The following is an 18,427-nucleotide window of genomic DNA, read 5'->3' as shown; positions in this document are numbered from 1 at the left end:
ACACAACCTTTGAAATTTAGTTCATAAGTATACTTTTGTAAGTGCACAGAAACATTTTCAGCAATATTTGTAATAGAGGAATTTTTGCAATAGGAGAAAGTAAACAATTTAAATGCCCATTGATAAGAAATTGGAGTAATAAACTGAGGTACATCTAACATGGAATATTCAGAGCTGTTAAGTCAAATGAGGTAGCTCTACATGGGTAAATATAAAAAGATATCTAAGACATATTAAGTGAAAAGCACAAAGTGTGGAAATGTGTATATGAACTTATGTATGTAAAAAATTATATATGCTTGTATGGTCACAGAAATTTCTGCAAGAAGACACAAAGTATTAGCAGTAGTTACCATTTATTTGAAAATTAAAATATGCAAAGGCAATACTGTATTTTATCTCTGGATACATGCATATATAGCAAGTAGAAAATACACTGGAGCTCAGACATAATAATATAGTTTAAGAGGGAAAGAGAAATGAAACTGGCAAGGGCCCCTTAAGAACTTAAAAATATATTTTAATATTTTGTTTCATTATAAGTATTTGAAGGGGAGAAAAAGAAATAAAAAAGAAGACTCATTTGACTCAAAACACCTGTTAACCTTTATAAAATCTTTTAAAATAATCAGTGAGACAATGATGACTCATTTTTTATTTTTAATGTGAAAGCCTGTAGCGAGTATGGATTAACATTTCCTTGGAGAAATTGGATCTACTTGGTAGAACATTCTTGTGCTAATCTTCTTTGTTTACCAGATTTTTCTATTAATATAGGCTGAAATGAACAGTTGTGCTTTCATGGCGTGTTTCCGTTTGTTGTCAAACACAGCTGATATTTTATCAAATTAGCAGCTTTCTTTGTGCTGGGGAAAGAGTCTTACCTTCCTCACCCCACTAAGGAAACCTCTCACCAAAATTATTGGACCTTTTGTAAATCATGGATCTCCAACAAAATATTACTGGCAGATATTATTTGAAACTTGCAAAGAACGGGTCTTCATTTTCAGGAGAAGTCAACATGTTAGAACTGTTCACTCTGGACTGTGGGCTGGGTTCTCAGATCTGGGCTGCTGAATTCTCAAATATCCATAAACGTGCTCCTGCTTACAGATCTCCACTGACGCCTTTGGGAACTCTCTGTGCAAAACGATTCAGAATCCACTACCCAGATTGCTCTGTAAGAGCAAAGAGGTGGGCTCAGTGACTTGGCAATAATTGCCCTATTGTCCCTCTGATTCAGGAACTCACAGTGACAAGAGATGATAATGGCATTGAGGGATGAAACGTAACATGGGTGGGAGACATTTCTTGCTTTGGATACCAGTAAGTGGCTTACCTCTTTATACTACGCACATTTTACTCTCAGAGTATTACAACTGAGTTTTAAATACACATAATGGATTTTTCTCCCAAGCACTGTGCCATGGATGAATATTATCTAGTGAGACACTCATCTAAAAGTCACTTTTTTAGGAGACAATTTCCTACCCAGAAAACTGGTTAAAACTCTTCAGTAGACAGCCTAACTGGCTGGTTCTAACTCCCTAACTGGAAGCATGCTTGGCCACAAATTAGCCAAAGGAAGTTTTAATCATAAGAAGAAAAATCACCAAAAAAAAATCAGCGTTACATACTCTGTTACCAACAAACCCCAGAAACAGTATGTTTCTGCAAGATCTCTGATGGTGTCTGGATGGATTCCATTCTGAGATACTCCGCTGGCAGAGAACTTTCCGGCAAAGACTGCTGTCCACTGTCCTCCCACCCATACAGCAAGCCTGTTGTTCTTCTGCTGTCCTCTCTGCACTCGCTCTGCGGCATCTGGAAGGCAAGGGCTTTTGCACAGATGTCCATCTTGCTCCTCTTCCAGTAGCCTTACTCATCCATTAGGGCACGCTAGGTCTCCCTGTTGTTCCAGATGCTAGCGGGTGAATGAAGCCTCAGGTATACTGTTGACTTGGCCAGTAGGTACAGCTCCTCTCTGCAGCTCTCAAAATGAGCCTTTCTTCATCTGAAGCTTTGCATTACTTTTATCATGTAACAGCTACCACATATGAAGCCCTAGTATGCTCTAGACCTCACTGTCCAGTACAGACCTCACTGTCCAGTATGCTCTAGACCTCACTGTCCAAGAGTCACATGTGGCTACTGAGCACCTGAAATGTGGCTAGGTCAAACTGAGATGTGATAACAGTGTAAAATACACAATGGATTTTTAAGACTTAGTACAAAAAAATGTAAAATTTCTCATTAATAATTTTTATGTTGACTACGTGCTGGAATGATAAGATTTTGGATATACTGGGTAAATAAAATACACTATTAAAATTAATTTTACTGTTTCTTTTACATGTAACCACTGAACAATTTAAAATTACATATGTGGCCCACATTATACTTCTATTGAATGGTGTTACTCTGGACGCACGTTCATTCATCTATCCATCCTTCAAATATTTGAGTGCCTATACTAGGGTTCAGGCACTAAGGCAGGTGCTAGAGGCATGGTGGGGTTTGTGAAGTACTCAAAGCCTTTGCCCTCATGGAGACAGATAGTAAATAAGCAAGCAAAAAGATGAATAATCACAAAACTGGGTAAGTGTGATGAAGAAACAGCCAGAGTATCACAATAGATAATAGCAAGGGTCAGAGGGCGAGACCTATTTACCTAGAGTGGCCAGGGAAGATCGCACCAAGAAGGTGACACTGGTGTTGAGACCGGAGTGGGATGAGCCAGACACGTGAAGAGGATGAGGAGGACTTCAGAAGACAGAAGGGTGTGTACGGACCCTGAGGGTCCTGGAAAACTGTCGGAGGAGGGCGCCATTGGACACCACACAAGGCGGCTCATGGAAACATGCAGGCCTAATAGGTCAAGATAAGGAGTTTGGATTTTATCCAGGGGGAAGCCAAAGAAAAGATTTAAGTAGGGTGGTGGCTTGATCCATTTTATGCTTAAAATACCTTCTTTTGGCAATTGTATGAAGAATGGATTGGAAGTGACAATGGAAGATGCTGTATGTGTAAGAGGCACTTGCAGTAGTCCAGGTTAGAGGGGGTGGTAGCTTATTCTAAGGTGGTGGCAGTACAAAGTACTCAGTGTATTTCACTTGTCCCCAAGTCCTCCAGGTTTTTGGGCTCAAGGGGATACAAAGTCTCCAAAATGCAAATAAATGGATAACTAGGAGAGTCCAGCTCCCTTCCTAATATTTCTGAGAAGCGCCAGAGAGGAAGTTACATTTTCCTGGTGGTTCTTCTCACCACTTGCTCCCAGTCCCTAGACACAACTCTTGATTCCCTATCGACATCCTGTGGCCTGCCCCAGCCTGCTCTGAACATGACCTTCCACTGATTCCTTAAGGCAGTGTTAATACAAATCTAAGGAAGCTGCAAAGCTTCTCTGAAGGCACAGGAAAGGGTAACAAGAAACTGGAGCACCAAAGAAAAAGCAGCCATCACTTTATTATCTACTATGCCCGTTGGGAAGAGCACTCTGGGCTTATTCCCCCATTGCTTTTTCCTCTAGTCCCAGGGTCGAAACTGCTTTCCTTGGGTTTCAGGGAGAAAATTTGAAAGTCTCACTGCTTCTTTACTCAGAGCAAGCTACATTTATACCCACTATATCCCAACCTCTCTGATCCAGTTGGGTCTGTACTTTGCCTCTCAGAAGTAGGTGGCCCATCAATATGCTTTCCTAATCAAAAGGATAAGTTTTCCTCTGTTGAGGACGGTTCATGTGGAAGCATCTGAAATTAGGTTTTTAAATTACATTTTCTTTCCTCCACACTTGTATGATCTCATTTAATTCTCATTACAAAGTAGACATTATTCCGATTTTCCAAAGAAAAGTGAAGCTAAAAGAGGTGGCTCAGAGGTTAATTTGCTCCAAATTACACAATCAGTAAGGGATGGAGAGACGAGTCAAAACTGAATCCAGCTAAAACCCTGGCTGGCCACCACCAGCCTACACTGCCTCCCCTGCAGAGATGGGGACCAAGGTCAAGGTCAGTTTTCTCCTCACAGCAGGGCCACTTGCTTCCCTCCCTTTTGGAAATCCTTTTTGCCTAGATGTCTAGAAATTCAAGGACACATTTTGTAGAATCTGTGTGTCTTTCCTCAGTGAGTGGAGGAAACAAATTCCCAGAAATGGGCAGAGGGAGGTAAATATGTAGATAAGAGGGCAGGAAAATCAAGAAATTAACACCTCATAGCCTTGACTGTTTTTTCAAAAAATTATGAAGCAAGGTTGTCTGCTGAGCTTGGGGAAAGGAAAGTAAGGAAAATGGTAGAGGAGAGCTGAGCTGTCCACTGAAGTGTTGCAATACCTCATGTGGGCAAGAAGGGGCACCTGCTGTGGGTGGAGTTAGGTGCTTCAGGAGACACTCTACAAAATGGGATTCCTGTCTGTTACTCGGCTATTAATGCATCCACCATATCAGGGTAAAGGCAATTCCACTGTACTCTAAGAGACAAAAATCTCACCCTGACCAATGGAATGACATTTTAATACCAAGCACTTTGGAAAGTTCCTGGGGTTAGCAAGGGGTCTGGGGATTAGCTATTCAAAATTAGCTACGTTGCCATTTTGAATAGGAAATCCTCTCAGAAATGCCTCTCATATCATATCCTACAGGCAGCTGTGTCAAAGTCTGCTCTTCAACTCTGAGACCTTCCCCTTTCCTAAAATTTTTCCTTGAGTCTCAAGAGGGCTCTTTTGAAAAGTGCATCTTCATATTATCAGGTCCCAGATTCTTATTTAGAAGTAGGAGTTTTCTAATATAAATTCTCTTGAACCTCTCTTGAACTCTTCCCCAAATCCTCTGCATGGAGTTGTTGGGCCAGTGCCTGTCATAGACACCACAAGAACTGGGCCACAGCCTTTGGAGGAAATGGCACCATTATCTTAAATGAGAGGAAAACTTTCCTTTTGGAGACTACCCCCAACATTGAATCTTGGCTTGGCTTTTGCAAAACCATACCCAAAACGTTTCATTTTAGAAAAAATTCACATTAGCATTGTTTGGCATTATTTTCATTCTCTCTCCTCTTCCTATACCTGTTGTCTTCATTTCTGTTGCATGTGAACTTGTTCTCACCATGAGACAGCTCAGCTGAGAACATTAATTCAAATAAACATGTCAATGTCACTCTAAAATAATGAGTCCAATGCTAGTACACTACGTTGACATGTACCACTTAGGAAATGTTGTATTCTGGGGAGTAGGGGCAGAATATGGTTGTTGTGATTGAATAAATACATGTGTGTCCTTAGTTTAGCCTTATTTACAATAAAATCCAAAATTTCCCCCGTGGTTACAAGGCCATAGGTAGTATGACCTTTCACTATCTCAGACCTCATCTCCCATCCAAACCTTGTGGATTCTACATCCTACAAAATATTTTGAATACGCAAGTTTTCCTTTGAAGCTAAAGCCTCTTTAGCCACGTCTTTTGGCTCACCTTATCACAGCTCTGCAATGCAACCCACTTATACTGCACTACTTTTGTTCTCCTTATCATACTTTTATACCTCCTTATCTTTCACATGTTTTCTCTGCCTCAAATCATTTCCTCTTCTTCCCCTGGTTAACTTTCACTCTTCTTTTAAGACACAGCTCAAATGCCACTCTCTCCCCAAAGCCTTCCTTGACCTGTCCCCCAGTCCGAGTTAACTGAGTTAAACGTATTCTTTACTGCCATACTGTAATCATTTGTCAACTTGTCCAAATGCCCTACATGACAGAGAGAGTTGTTGTCTACCAAATCCCACTCATTGATTGTGATACAGTGGTGACCAGGAAGTGGCTCTCCAGCCAGGGACTGTATTTCCCAGCCTCCCTTGGATCTTGTGGTGGCCATGTGACCAGCTCTTGCCCATGGAATATGATCAGAAGTCAGGCATGCCACTTTTAGGGCTGAGGCCTTTAAGAAGGAGACATATCTCCTCCATGCTCTGTCCCCTTCTTCAGCCTTGATGCAGTTAACAGCAAGGCCTTGGGGATGGTAGAGTCACAAGACGGAAGGACCTGGCCGTCAAATTGGAACACCTGCCTTGGACAATTATGGGAGAAATAAACAACTTCAAGGAATCTCTGACTTATTTTGGTTTACAGGTAGATAGGTAAATCTGTAGAAAACCAGCCAGTTGAATTCAGCAGCATCTGATCATTTTATAGGATTTTTGGTTCAACAGACTTATTTAGGTGGTTCCAGTATTTGAAGGAGGAAAGGATAAACATCTGGACAACTAGAAAAATCTCTGAATACATGTTAAAAGTTCAACTCAGAGCTGTTTCTATCCACTTACTTTTCAAACAATACCTTAGAATTAATTTTAATACCATTTTTGTTGAGTGGACTGAGAATTCAAGAAGTATATGCATACAGAACATTATTAATTTAAATGTATAATCACTAGCAAACATCTCTGAAATGTTGTCATTGTTCTGATAAATCTATCTTTTAAAAATACTTGGTAGACTAGTACTTTTGTGATAATGTAACTGACTAGTATTAAATAACTTGAGCAGTAATTTTGAAAGAACAGACTTGAGGAAGGAATAAAGTTTTGAGTTTAAACCAGGAGAACTTTCCAAATGTTTGTTTGAAGTTGGAAAGAAGGAAAGAAACACAGATACTGGCAACAAAGGTTGAAGGGAGAGAGGGAGGGGAAAAGGAGAGGCCATTCTATGTAAGGACGTTGTTACTTGAAGGACCAGGAGAAGATCAATGGTAATGAAATTTGAGAAAATGGAAAAAGGAAGCAAGAGGTGGGTAGTAGGGAAGATGAATTTTTCTGACATACACATCACATTTCAGACATCTGAACAATCACACAGGCAACATATGTCTGTAGGCAACATGAGTCTCAATAAAAAGCAAATGGTCAGGGACGGAGAGGGAGGTTTGGTAATACCCTGAATGACTTGGAATAGCAGAGTGGTGGTGTGTCTTGAGGAATTCCCACAATATAGGGTGAAAGAGGAGTCAGTAGGCACAAATATGAAAAAAATACATCCCAAAGAGGAACCAAGCTATGTGACTGATACCTAATAAAAGAGAGAGATGCTCTGGCACAGACTTATTTCTCATGAGTCTTGGGCCAGAAATCTTACAACCAGAAGCAGAAATACTTACATGTCTAATGTTATGTTTCTAACACTGCCCAAGCTAACTTCATAAATCTTCCCCACGAGATTAAGCAACCTGGGAACATACGTGGTTTCATTCTCTACATCCCTGACCCCTAGCACCACCTCTAAGACATGGTAGGTATTCAGGTATCTGTTGAATTTTATTTTGCTATTGTATATAGAAGCTGAAAGATACATTTTTGGACACTAGAGAAGAGGAGTGAGGAGATACATATGGTGTCAAAAAATCACTTGTAGCTAAAATATTGTCCTAGGAAAACTAGCTATGCACTTAATGGATTTTTGGTCAGGTTATTGGTCCACTGAATGCTACTCACTTGTGTTTCCTTTGAGCCAAGGAGGGTGGGAACTCTGACTCCTTGCTTTCATGCTGTTGGGACTCGTGCACTTATATGCTTGTCAGCCTTGCACTGCAAGGGAACAGATAACTAATAAATATCCCCGAAACACATTTCTTAAATGTCTTAGATGAAATTACCAATGTAGGTTTAAATTCCAGACATGTATATAATTTTTTCTTCCAAGGTCTCCCGCCAAAGAACTTTTCCAAAAAGCAAAATTCTTAACGCTGTCCACCCTTTCCTGAATTCCTAACGTGGGCTATGCAAGCTGGTATGGTTACACTTTGAAGACACAAAAACATTAAAAAGAAAAAACAGCACAAGGTTTCCTTTGACTTTAGTGAGTAGACTTCCAGCTCATTTCCTTTAAAACACTGCCCCTGAATTGCAAATTACTTCATGGTCTTTTTTTAAGTGCACTCTCCTCCTAGACTGACAGAGCCAGCTGCAGCATTGTACTGTCTATGGAAATGATATCATCAGCACTCTGTCCTTGAATAAGACCACAATCATTACATGTGGCTCCTTTTCACACAGCAGGAACGGAATATATGCTTGTTTATAGCAACGGTACCCAGAAAGTCATCACGTTGGCACTCTTGTCGGCAGCTTAAAGTCAAAAGGAAGTTTAGCATGAATTACCTGAATCCTCTTTTAAAGTAAGAGTCATTTTACTTTTAATACATTACTAATGTTTAAAGTGTTAGCTTGTTTTCTAACATTCAAATTCAGCACATTAATTATAATTAATTTTTTTTTTTTTTTTTTTTGCGGTACGCAGGCCTCTCACTGTCGTGGCCTCTCCCGTTGCAGAGCACAGGCTCCGGACGCGCAGGCTCAGCGGCCATGGCTCACGGGCCCAGCCGCTCCGTGGCATGTGGGATCTTCCCAGACAGGGGCACGAACCCGTGTCCCCTGCATCGGGAGGCGGACTCTCAACCACTGCGCCACCAGGGAAGCCCAATTATAATTAATTTTGATAAGTCAGCTGAAAATTATATTTGCTTATAGTCATTATTCACTAGATATATTTATATTTCTTATATTTCTCTGTTCCAACTTTATATCAAAAGTATAACATACTGTTTAATTGTAATTATTTGATACTAATTATAGAAATTTAATCTAATAATTAAATTATTAAATAAAAATAAAAGAATAGTTACAACTAAGTCATTTTTATACCTTCCCACAATCCCATTCCTTACAGAGAGCCACTGTTACCCATTTGGTATAATTCCCTTATATATCAACTTTGCCTTTTCATAGATGGACTCTTAAATGCATTCATTTTAAGGGGTAGCAAATAATTTTGTCTGAATCAAATGAATTTGTTCTTTAATCAAATGATAATATAAGAATAAAACATTTGAGAGCCATACTCACCATGAAGAATGTTGTATAAACATCTTTTATTAAAGTAATGTTCTCACCTGGCAAACATTAGTGAAGCAATCCATTAAACTATAAATAATTTTAATTTGGCTCTCATTTATCAAGTACAAAAAACAAGCAGGCAACTTAATAATGTGAAAAAAAATTTATATTTTCTTAAAAACTGACTACCATTCTCTCTCTCAAATACATCCTATTTTTATTAAAATGAAGCCAAAATGCTAACACTATATGTACAAAAAGACCATTAAACATTTAAAATTTATTTCTATCTTTAGTAAATCCATCTTTCCCATTTTTGGTCAATTATTATTTTCCTATTTTCAAAAAGTGAACACATTTTTAAAAATTCTAAATAAATGTAAAATTTTAATTAAATTTGATACTAATTAAATTTTAATTATACTGCTCCCCTTTTTTTCACCCAGTAAATGTGGGAACAGAAAATGGACAGAAATAAAACAACAATTTTATCTGTTTTTGTTTTACATGGGGTTTCACAGAATATCACTTAAGAAAAAAGGGTTTTGCAAATGAGGAAGTTGAGGTCTTAAAGCACTGGAAGTGCGTACACGGCAGATCTAAGTTTATCACTTAGGTTGTCTCCCAGCCTAGTGTTTGGTTTACTATACCAGCCTGCTTATATGAAGAGTTCTTGAACCCCGCACAGGAAATAATACCTCTTTTTTCTAACTCTCACTGCATTTTGCTTGTATCTTTTGAAAAATAACCATTTGAATGGATCTTATCCATGGTCAAGAATCCTTCAAAAGCAGTAAAATATCAACAACAAGCTAAAAGAGTAGTTCGTTATCTTTATATCCACAATGATTGATGGGAATTCTATCAAAATTAATCAACCTTGCAACTGGAGTTTGCAAATGGTATTGTATCAGTGAATTAATATTTACTAATCACCTTGATCTCTCTTCATAATGCCCCAAATGCAGTTAGACGAAGATAAAACAAACAAAAAAACAGAGTTGCATCTCATTTACTTATAAATTAGAAACATTTTTGTATTTTTCCTACCCCATTAAGATGATTCTTTAAAAACAAACAAAAATGATCCAACACTGGTTTCTAAGTATGAACGTAACGTGCTCAATACAGAATATCTGGCATGTACAAAAGCATAAAGAATCAGAAAAGTATCAACCATAATGCTGTCATCTTACAACAACCTGTAATATATACTGTTAGGATACATTTTCTTCCTTTTTTCTATGCTTTTTTCCTAAACATAGTTGAGATCATACTAGATGTAAAAGTTTGTATCCTTTCTTCCCCACTTACCTGTCACATCAGTTATTTCCCCACATTGTTAAAATCTCCTTGTAAAGAAAATTTAATGGCAGCATGTTTCACCTTATAATTTAACAAATCCCTTAATATGTTGGACATTAATGGATGGACACTGGATATATATTTTGAAGGAATTAACACAGGACTTTCAACACTTTTTACCTTTGAATTGTATTCAATGTATGGCTTAAGTAGGGTTCTACAAAAAAGGCAAAATCTTAAAAACAAAGAAAATGTAGGAAATATATTCCAGTAGATAAAAAGCCAATCATGTCCTCTTTACTGATCCTATCACATTAACTAGAAACAGTTTACTGGGGGAAAAAAGGAATAAATATAAAGTCATTATCATCTACTCAGCGTACAAAAAAAATATCCTACAACCATTATAGTTATTTTCCATCTTCTCCATCACAAAAGTTTTGAACAACAAACCATAAAGAAAGCTTAATATATCCAATTAAAATTTTTAATTCTTCTGAGACCAACTTAAGATACCACACACACACACACACACACACACACACACACACACAAAAGGTAAAAAGATTAATGACACATGGCAAAAGATCATTGTACTTTAAAACAACTTTCACAAAGCAGGAGCAAAATGTACAAAGGAGGCAGAAAATTTATATAATACAAATGACCAAAAATCTATGAAGATGTTCAATCTCATACCTCAAACATACCCAGAGAGTAGCTAAGAATTTAAAAGGATGAAACAGTAAGTGTTTGAAATATACAAAGATGTGTTCCTGCAACTTAAAAACTTGTTCATCAAAAGCAATTTTCTTGCGAGAGATAACGGTAAGATGGGAGTTTCAGTCACACTGGGAAAGAGTACAATCTCTATTATTAAAATGAATGTAAACTTCCTCTAAAACAAAGAACCTTTAAAAGAAAAGCAAAAGGACTAGCATTAAAGGCTGCCAGTTGTACACTGACACATTTGCAGGAAAGCATCACCAAGGCAGAAGACCAGTCATCTCTGTTAGATGATAAAGTGTTAGAGATTACTCTTCCCCCACATTAAAAAAACATGAGCTGAGAGTACCTTTTTTAGGTTTTTCCCTTCTGTTCTTCCAAAAAAAGTCTATGATTAGCACAGGATGGATACAAGTGGATTAACAAATAAACTTTGCACAATAATTAAAGGCTAAAGATCACAGAAAAGTCGAGGGTAGAGAGAAGCTCTGTGCTGCCCTTTGCTAAGTGAGGGAGAACTAGTCAATGTACAGCACAACCTGAAAATGCCTGGAGAGCAGTGATGGCCTGTGAGGAGCAATGAACAGGTCAACAAATCTTACTATAATATAAAAAGTCTTGGGACTTCCCTGGTGGCACAGTGGTTAAGAATCCGCCTGCCATAGCAGGGGACACGGGTTCAAACCCTGGTCCGGGAAGATCCTACTTGCCGTGGAGCAACTAAGCCCATGCGCCACAACTACTGAGCCTGCACTCTAGAGCCCGCAAGCCACAACTACTGAGCCCGTATGCCACAACTACTGAAGCCCACGTGCCTAGAGCCCGTGCTCCGCAACAACAGAAGCCACCGCAACGAGAAGCCTGTGCACCGCAACGAAGAGTAGCAGCCAAAAATAAATAAATTTTTTTTTAAAAAATGTCTTAATATAGAGATGGTCATGTGCTTGAGTGAAGAACTGACCAGGATGTGGGTACTCTTTGGGTAAGATAATTATGCAACATGTCAATAACGCCTTTTAAAAATTCAAACACGTTTACACAGCAATTCAATTTGTAATTTGAATAAAAAATAAATTCAAGTATTAATTGTATTATTTTTAAAGGTGAGAACTAAGGAACAATTTAACAACAGAAGACTGGTTAGATAAATTATGATAATCCAAACAGGCAAACATAATACATCCAGTAAAATAATGTTTCATGTGTAAAAGATGTTTATAGTATATTGTGGAAAAATTACAGGGTTTTTTAGAATTCTGTATTCAAAATATTGACTCAAATATATACCCATTCCAAAGTGTTGATACTGGTTTTATTAGAATGATGAGACAGTGAATGATTTTTTTTTTTTTTTTTGTGGTACGTGGGCCTCTCACCGTTGTGGCCTCTCCTGTTGCGGAGCACAGGCTCCGGATGTGCAGGCTCAGCGGCCATGGCTCGTGGGCCTAGCTGCTCCGTGGCATGTGGGATCTTCCCGGAACAGGGCACGAACCCGTGTCGCCTGCATCGGCAGGCGGACTCTCAACCACTGCGCCACCAGGGAAGCCCTGAATGATTTTAATTTTCTTCTTGCTTATTATGTCTCTTTTCTGGTTTTCACACAAAGAAATCATGCATTTCTTATGTAATTTTTTTATATTCATAAACACTTTTATATGCTAAAAAGATAATTATAGGGACTTCCCTGGTGGCGCTGTGGATAAGAATCTGCCTGCCAATGCAGGGGACACAGGTTCGAGCCCTGGTCCGGGAAGATCCCACATGCCTTGGAGCAACTAAGCCCGTGTGCCACAACTACTGTGCCTGCACTCTAGAGCCCACAAGCCACAACTAATGAGCCAGCACACCTAGAGCCCATGCTCCGCAATAAGAGAAGCCACCACAATGAGAAGCCCACGCACCACAACGAAGAGTAGCCCCCGCTAGCCGCAACTAGAGAAAGCCCGCGTGCAGCAAGGAAGACCCAATGCAGCCAAAAATAAATAAAATTAAATCTTTAAAAAGAAAGAAAAGATAATTATTAAAATTAAAGGGACAAATGGGGAAGTTTAATGATCAAGGACTAATATATTTAGTATTTAAAGAACTTATTCCATTTACAAGAAAAACACTAAGATTCTAACAGTAAATGAACAAAAGAATAATTAAGAGGACATTGAAGCATATAAGAAAAATAGTCTCAATAATCAAATATGTGCTTATCCTTTTATTAGAGTGGAAATTCCCCCACCCAAAATATACAATACTAATAAAATATGGAATAATAGGCATTCTCAAATCCCATCAAACCATTTTCTCTTCTGGGATTCTAGTCAAAAGAAATACTCCTAACTATGAAAACAACTTTCACTGGAAGATGTCAATCACAATGTTCCTTGTAAAATAAAATAATGGAAATACAGTAGAAGATTACTTGGGGATTTGAATACTAGAAGAATTCAAACACTGGATCTGTTTCAAAAAGATTTTATCCATTTTGATACAGAATGATTTGCTAGAATGTAAGCCATGTAGTGATGCGAATAACTGGTCACTTAGGCAGCCCAACTCATGGGATCCCCCAAAAGTTGGTTCCAGTCATTAGGAACACATTCAAAAGCACTGCCAGAGGCTATTTTACATTGTGAAAATATTCTTTTCATGGGATAAAGTTTATTTAGCACCCAAAAGAGGATATTCCAGATGTGAAAACTAAAAAAAGGAAGGGCATAAAAGATCAAGAAGATGATGACACAGATCTTTTCCCAAAAGAGCTGTTGTACCATTTACTATTTCAATGTCTACAGATGGTAAACCACAAACTCTGCTGCATTCCTGACATTCCTAGATGCCGATTCACACAGATCTCAAAGAAATAAAATTTGTATATATTTATTTGCACTGCATGATACTTTTAGGCCATTTTTAAGGAAATATGTCTTATTCCTACTAGAAGAACTAGTCAGAAAAATAGTCACCCTGAATTCCTTTTGAAATAAGGCAGAATTAAATAAAAGTTGAGATAAAAATTGAAATAAGAATTAAATGAGGTAGTATGCTACAATCACAGACATAAGAAAAACTCATTCATGGTGGGGGGCAGGACACAAAAATATTAATAGTTCATTAATTTGTCTGTCAACACGTATAAACTGAACACCTGTCACATACTAGGCACCGTATTTGGTGCTGAGAGATGTAAACTGGTAAACACAGCAATCGTGGTCACTGTGGTCCTGCAGCTTACATTGCAGAGGGGAGAAAGACCGCTACTCAACAAGCATGCGTGTGGAGGTGCCGTCCCCCAGGCATCCGCAACGTTTTTCCTCCGTTTTCTCCTGTTTACTGTCAACCATTCTCATGACTGTTCACTTTAAAAAATATTCACTTTAAACGACTGGACCTTCCTCACATTTTAAGACAAATTAATCACACAAACTGGTCACACTGTTTATCAGGTTCATGTCCAATTCAAGTACCCAGAAGTAAAAGAATGCTATTAGTTGACGGAGTTCCATAAAAAGGTTCCTAGAGAAGATGAGGACAATCGTTTTTTCATTTGCATAATGCAACCGTCATACCTTTTCAATTGCCCTGGCGATCCCAGCCCTGGACAGTTAATAGAGCTACCATCACCAAGTCTGCACACATTAAGACAATAAACCAGAATGAAAACACTGACAACATGGATGTGTGAATAGTAATTATAATTAACCTTTTCTAAAAGAAAAGGTATATGTAATAGTACATAATAGGGTAACAATTTAACTTGTCTTTTTTTTGCTGTTCTTTTTACTCAAAGCATAAAGCAGAGACAATACTTTTTACCAGATTAACATGCAACTTAAAAAAAAAGTTAATATACATATTAAACATGGAAATTCAGCAGTAAAATCATATTTGTTATTTCCCCTCAAACATACCTTAACATTATTCCTTTATTGCATTATAAACTAGGTCCTACTACTGGTCACCTGACCCAATGCCTTACATTTCTGGAACTTGACATTTCAGTCAGTTATGGACACAGGAATGATGTTACAAGTATAATGAAGTAACACACCTGCAAAGAAGCTGATTGCACTGCTTTACCAATGGAGAGGTCCCTATACCATCTGCCACTCCATCCCAACATGAGCACAAACATAAATATCCCCCAGCCACCCACGAAGTTGTCTTGTCAAGAAGGCCCTGAAGCATTATTTCCCTAGGTACCTAACATATCAGCACTGATGAAATAGAAAAGCACCCAAGTGCTCTAAGATTATCACTTTTTGGAATATTCCTTGAATGTACAATTTTCCTAGGATACAGAGAAATACAAGTTAATAAAATGATAAAGAGATAAGAAAAATTTTCCACCTCTTCTTGCATACAAAGCTTGAGTCAAAACCTTGTATCATATTAGAAATTCCAATACAACAAACCTAAAAATTTTCAAAATGTTTCTAATTAGTTGTATTAAATGCAGCTTCAACTATGTCAATATACATAGAGCACATATGTCAATATATAGAGACTAGTTGGAACACATTTTCATCTAGTTTCTCTAGGAAAATATAAGCAAGGAAGATTAATATCTACAAGATACATTTGTCATATTTAAAAATCAATATAGTTAGTAAAATATATTTTAAGCACAAATTAAAATTAGTATTCATTTTTCTCATCTCTAGCAACCAAAAGAGCCCTCATTAGACATAATTATAGCTTCCTTTTCAATGTGTTATCTTGAACATTAACCCAGAAAATATCTTTAAAAGTGCTCTGCAGGTATCACTTCCTCTTAAGGAACCACAGAGGGACATAATGTAACAAAAGACTACTCTAATCTAAAGGACTATTTCAAGCAAAAATAATTAGAGGACTTCTTTACATCACCAATGTAAGAAGTTTTGGAAGAGAATAGTATATATTATAATAATTAAAATCACATATACATTTCACTTTTCATGCAAGATTGTTTAAAATATAAACAAAATGTAATTGTGAATCACTGAAAATACAGTCTTTGCCCCCAGAGTTTACAGTCAAAAAAGAAAGAAAGAAAGAAAGAGAAAGGAAGGAAGGAGGGGAGGAAGGGAGCAGAAAGGAAGAAAGAAGGAATGAAGGGAGGGAGGGAGGGAAGGAGGCAAGGGAAAGGAAGAAAGAAGGAAGGAATGAAGGGAGGGAGGGAGGGAGGGAAGGAGGCAAAGGAAAGGAAGAAAGAAGGAAGGAATGAAGGGAGGGAGGGAGGGGAAAGGAAGAAGGAATGAAGGGAGGGAGGGAGGGGGGAGGGAGGGAGGGAGGAAGGAAGGAAGGAAGGAAGGAAGGAAGGAAGGAAGGAAGGAAGAATGAACATGAGAAACATAGTAGAGTTCTATCAAATATTTCATTTTATAAGGAGAATCTAAAGAGGAAGGATTCTGGTGTGCACACACATGAAATGGCTCAAGATCTAAATGATACGACTTAAAATTACTAACCACTAAGTATGAGAATTAAGAGGCTACTCTTACACAAGCAACAAACTTTTACTAAGATTTTAAAACACAATATAATTTTCTGTGTGTTAAAACTATTTAAAAAGAACAGAAATAGAGTCTAGTTTTCTAGTCTCTGCATTAACTAACACCAGGGTCATGGAATATTTGTATTAGGAAAGAGAAAAAATGGTTTTGCTCGTGCTTCCTTAACCTATGGTTTATTCAGGGTTAGGATGGGTATTTTCAGTTTTGAGGCTTTTTAGTCAAACCAAGCAAAAATTATGACTTAAAAACCCTCAAGGCTGTATCATCAGTAAGCCAAGCACATATAATACCATAGAAAACATGTATAATTTATTAGATGGACTTAAAAATCAACACAAATCAGTTTTAGGCACTTGCTGAGTACAGACTATGGGAATTTTCTACCAAAGAACACAATATCTAGCAGGCAAGACCATAAAGATTCAAACTGTAGTTTTCAGAACAATACACAAGGGCTAGACATTCGATAAGAAATATTGCATAATTAATCCAACTGTATCCTGTTACAATTTCTTCACAATCCCACACATGATTTTAGGATTTAATAGATTCACTTTTTAGCATCCAAGGTTTTTAAATTCTCTCTTTCTTTCCTTTACTCCACCATTCTGGTCTTAAAATTATCGTACATTCTTTGAGGGAGCATGATATAGAAGTTTTATTTTTTGTATAAGTGGAACTTTAAAAAAGTATTGTCTATATTATGTCTGCATCTATAGTGTCAATACATGGTGATTGATAATTTTGATGTTTTAAAGTCCATTTCAACAGGTTTATTTTGTAAAGATAGGCTTCTCATTACTAATTCCTTTAGACAGCTAATGTTTATCTTTGTTCTTTAAGTAAACATGAGGGAAAAAAATGGAATGTGGTCTATGGTTTTAAGGATGTGGGGATGTCTTCAGGTTAAACACTACATATGAATTTGGTCTGGCGTCTTTTATTCCTCAAAGTGTAACTCATTTTTCGTAATGGGAAGATAATACACATATAACTTAATCCCTTTCACGTCTACCCAGTAGCTCAAGGAGCTGGCAGTCTAGGTAGTTCTCTTATCTTTCTGAATCTACCTTTCAGTGTGAGAAGCTAAAATTAAGTAGTATTAAAATGTTAAATAGAGTATAATTTAAAGGACTCTACTGCTGGTATGTATTTATGTGCTGTACACACAGCAAGCCAGTCTTGTGATATACTCAACAACTCTAATAATACTCTCTAATGAGCAAAGTGCAAATCAATGAATCAAGCCAGTGGAGGATAGCAAAGAACCAGAGAACCAACTTAGAAACTAGTAGTTTGGAGAACAGTGGATATGGGTAAAGTTTAGAATATCTCCAGGACCAAGATAATATATCTTCGTTGATGGGCAATGAAGATACCGGAGAGCAGGGGATGGCTGAGCTATGGGAAAGCCAATCCTAAAGCAAGAAGTTCCAGATTATATTTGGACAGTGGGAGTGTTCAAAGTTAAGTCATGCAAAGAAACCTTGTCTCTACCCAGCCTTGAAAGATGGATTGATTCTAGGATATGACTGGGTAACTGAGAGAAGATGATTCCAAAGTCCACAGATAATCTGGGATGTGCTATTACCCCCTATATACAAAGTAGAACACACTACAGATATATTCCCAAAAATGCCTGCAGAGAAAACTAGAAAGCTGTCTACAGTTTTTCTATGTGCACTAATATAAACAAATGTTGAGGTTGTCTGTACTGTATGTGGTTGCTGCAGTCACAGCAAGAGATGTAAAGTGCCTGTGAGGGGGGACAACAGAATCCCATTTCTAGATATCTTAATACTATACACTCAGACAGAAAAGAACATCTCAGGGACTTCCGGCCCTTCCTCAGTGCCCTGCACTTCTCTGTGATCTCACTGTCACTACCTACTAGGCACTTCTTGAAGGCCAGAAAACAGAAACTCTTCTCTATTCCATGCCACGCTTCTAAAATCACTTTACCTGCATTAAAAATGCCAGACAGCAGTGCTGAAGCACTTTTTTATTCTTAAGGCAAAATGTCATATTCCCT

The 18,427-nt window shown here is 37.7% G+C and overlaps 1 protein-coding gene across 1 annotated transcript in view; it reads right to left on the bottom strand.

Annotated features, from left to right (window-relative positions):
• The window catches only part of NEB (nebulin), a 253,510-nt gene that overhangs the window by 228,436 nt on the left and 6,647 nt on the right, over positions 1-18,427 (bottom strand). Inside the window, exon 3 of the mRNA XM_029224606.1 lies at positions 7,475-7,567. The gene's annotated coding sequence lies outside the window, so the exon portion shown is untranslated. The remainder of the gene's footprint in view (positions 1-7,474; positions 7,568-18,427) is intronic.

This window comes from Monodon monoceros, unplaced genomic scaffold (assembly GCF_005190385.1).
Source record: "Monodon monoceros isolate NGI ecotype Baffin Bay Population unplaced genomic scaffold, NGI_Narwhal_1 Super_Scaffold_16, whole genome shotgun sequence".
Taxonomy (NCBI): Eukaryota; Metazoa; Chordata; class Mammalia; order Artiodactyla; family Monodontidae; genus Monodon; species Monodon monoceros.
The sequence above is the reverse complement of the archived record's forward strand: the minus strand, read 5'-3'. Positions and strand labels throughout refer to the sequence as shown.